This window comes from Capricornis sumatraensis, chromosome 2 (genome assembly GCF_032405125.1).
Source record: "Capricornis sumatraensis isolate serow.1 chromosome 2, serow.2, whole genome shotgun sequence".
Lineage (NCBI taxonomy): Eukaryota > Metazoa > Chordata > Mammalia > Artiodactyla > Bovidae > Capricornis > Capricornis sumatraensis.
In genome coordinates, this window is record NC_091070.1 from 208,768,933 (window position 1) to 208,772,585 (window position 3,653).

Sequence of the window (3,653 nt, forward strand, 5' to 3'; positions counted from 1 at the left end):
GGGTCGGGAATATGCCCTGGAGAAGGAAATGGCAACCCACTCCAGTGTTTTTGCCTGGAAAATCCCATGGATGGAGCAGCCTGGCAAGCTACAGTCCATGGGGTTGCAAAGTGCTGGACATGACTAAACGACTTCACTTTCAGTTCTGATTTAATAAGTCAAGGGCGAGGCTCAAGATTCTGCATTTCTAGTAAGATCTCAGATAATGCTGATTCTGATGGTCTCCGACCCCATTTGGGGACTTAAAATATTGTGGGCTTTTTTACTCCACTTTTTGAGGAGTCTTTAGGTTAGGCTAGCTTTAGGGATGGTTAATCCAGTGGTGCAAAGACCTTAGGGCATCAGCTCATGTCTGAGGTTTCTTTGGCCTTCCTGTCATGGTTGAAAAGAGAAGGAAACAGTTCTAGGCATCACATGGCCATGTGACAGTCCTCAGATGCAGAGAAGAAAATGACTGTCTTGGAACCCTCTTTTTTATTCTTAAGTTTTAAATTTTATTTATTTTTATATATGTTTGGCTGTGCATGGGCCTTCTCTAGTTACAGTAAGCAAGGGCCACTCTTCCTTGTGATATGTGGGCTTCTCACTGCAGTGGCCTCTCTCGTTGCAGAGCATAGGCTCTAGGTGTGTGGGCTTGTCACTGGGGTACCCGGGCTTAGTTGCCCCATGGCATGGAATCTTCCTGGACCAGGGCTTGGACCCATGTCCTCTGCAGTGGCAGGTGGATTGTTAACCACCAGATGCCAGGGACGTCCCTGTAAACCTTTTAAGAGTAAAAGAAACTCTTTAAGAAGCTCCCAGTCAGTGTCCCATCAGTTTCTATTGGCCAGAATTGTGCCGTAGGCTCACGCCTAAGCCAATCCCTTGCCAAGGCCATTATAGAAGTGTGAACAAAATCAGAAAGAAGGGAGGAAATAGGGCTGGCTAAACAGCCAAGACTATCTCCCACAAGTGCCCCGAGTCTATTCTCTCCTTCTTCCTCACAGAACTTAGACTGTGTTGAGAGAACCATGAAACTGAGCCTTGGCGACCTGATGGGACTGTAGTCTGCCAGGCTCCATTGTCCATGGGATTCTCCAGGCAAGAATACTGGAGTGGGGTGTCATTTCCCTCTCCAGGGGATCATCCTGACCCAGGGATTGAACCCTCGTCTCCTGCGCTGCAGGCAGATTCTTTACCATCTGAACCACCACGGAAGCCCTGCTTCCCCACTGCAGTAAGAGGTGGAAGATTTACTCCGTGGAAGAGAAGCGAGAAAGCCTCTAAATTCAGGGGCACCAAGCAGCAGCAAAGGTAGGGATGAGTTGCCACGTTGAAATCCAGGGGAATGAGTAAAAATATGTAAATAAATATAGGAAGGCCAGCCCCTAGAACACTTCTTCTAAGAAGAAGTCCAAATGACTCTTCTCTGGAGAAAAAGAAAGAACCTTGAGAAAAATTCTACATCTACATACCTGATCAACCCAGAATGGAATGCATGAGTCAGCAAACCTGTCCCTCATTTCAGGTCTTTAATTAGCTTCTTAGTGCCTCACCCTAAACAAGAATAAGCAGCCAAGATTCCCAGACATTGAGTGAAAGCCTCTCGTATGAAAGGCAGAGATTAAAAAAGTAAGCAAATGCACAAAAAAACGTAAGAAAAGGGGAGGAGAATGAAAGAGAGAGGGGGCAAGAACAACTAGATTGGAGGAATCAGAAATAATTCAGCTGGCCAAATAAACAGGCAAAATGCCACCATCTAATACCTCAGAGATGTCTAATTCATAAAACAAGAACAGGATGGTTTATAAAGTGGGGGTAGGGGTGGGTTACATAGCAAGAAAGAATTTCAGAAAATTAAAAACAGGAGAGCTGTGCTCTCTTGGGCAGCATATACCAAAACTGGAACGGCACAGAGAAGGTTAGCATGGCCTATACGCAAGGATGACTTGCAAATTCAAGAAGTGTTCCATAGTTTTTTGATGTAAGGCAGACACCAACACAACATTATAAAGCAATTCTCCTCCAGTTAAAAATAATACATTTTAAAATAATAAAAATAAAAATCACACACTAACTGAAGGGAAAAAAAAATTGAACTGAAATTTAAAGTGTGAATAAAAAATTTGGGAGATAAAGTCAAAAAAATCTCCCAAGAAGTAGAAAGAGAAAACAAAACAAACTTGTGGGTGGAGGTTGGAAGGAAAAATGGGAAAATTAGAGGACCAGTCCTGGAATTCTATGTCTAATACAGATTCCACAAGGAAAATATAGATAATATTGAAAGGAGAAATTATCCACTAACGCAAGGAAGTTTCCTAAACAATGACTTTCTGGATTTCAGTAGCCCTCCCACTGAGAGATGAATGAAAAGAGATCCACGAAGGATAAATCATTATGAGATTTTGGGATACTGAAAGCAAGCAAAAGATCCAAGTGCTTTTGGGATTAAAAAAAAAAAAGGACTTGGAATTAGGATGGCTCTGGAAACCAACAAGATGGAAGAGTTGTCTCCAAAATTCTGAGGAAAAGTACTATTGAATCAAGAATTCTATAACCAGTTTTTAAAGTGTGAGGAGCGAATAGAGACACGTTTAGATATACAAGGTCTCCATTTTTTCTTTCTCCTATGCCCTCCTTCTCAAGAAGCCACCAAAGGATATAATAAGAGGATAACTTAAAAAGTTGAGGGGGAACTTGGAATCTGGTAAAAAGGAAATCCAACAGAAGAAAAGCTCTAGTGGGCCCCAGGATACCAGGCCACCTGACCTGCCTCCTGAGAAACCTGTCTGCAGGTCAAGTAGCAACAGTTAGAACCGGACATGGAACAACTACCTGGTTCAAAATTGGGAAAAGAATGCATCAAGGCTGTATAGTGTCACCCTGCTTATTTAACTCCTATGCAGAGTACATCATGTGAAATGCCAGGCTGGGTAAATCACAAGCTGGAATCAACACTGGTGGGAGAAATATCAACAACCTCAGATATGCATATGATACCACTTCAATGGCAGAAAGTAAAGAGGAACTGAAGAGCCTTTTCATTGGAAGGACTGGTGCTGAAATTGAAGTTCCCATACTTTGGCCACCTGATGTGAAGAGCTGACTCGTTGGCAAAGACCCTGATGTTGGGAAAGATTGAGGGCAGGAAGAGAAGAGGGTAAAAATGGATGAGATGGTTGGATGGCATCACCGACTCAATGGACATGGATTTGAGCAAACTCTGGGAGATAGTGAAGGACACGGAGGCCTGGTGTGCTGCAGTCTATGGGGTCACAAAGAGTTGGACATGACTGAGCAGCTGAACGATGGGGATGACAGCTGTGGAAGTCCAAAGAGCAGTCTGCCCCCAGAGGAGCAGGAAGACACCCAGGATGGGCATCTCCAGGAATGACTGAAATGACTCCTTTCACAGTTCTCCTCTTTGATTGCCCCATGTGGTGGTATTATTATTTTAGGTTGAGTCTTCAGTAAACTTAATATTTCATATAGTATTTTTCACTATTGTGCCAAGTGTGAACCATGATTATACTTCCTTTCTTGTACAATTTTTCGTTTCTTCTGGTGTTAACAATTCCTCCTTTTTTCACTATTTGATATGTTTTCTTTTTTTTAACTTTAACTTTTTTTAATTTTTATTTTTACTTTATTTTGCTTTATAATACTGTATTGGT

At 42.4% G+C, this 3,653-nt stretch overlaps 1 non-coding gene across 1 annotated transcript; it reads left to right on the forward strand.

Moving 5' to 3' along the window:
- Positions 1 to 1,855: 1,855 nt before the first annotated feature.
- On the forward strand, positions 1,856 to 1,958 carry LOC138074687 (U6 spliceosomal RNA). Its single transcript, XR_011144511.1, has one exon. It is a non-coding gene; the product is annotated as a U6 spliceosomal RNA (small nuclear RNA).
- Positions 1,959 to 3,653: the final 1,695 nt, after the last annotated feature.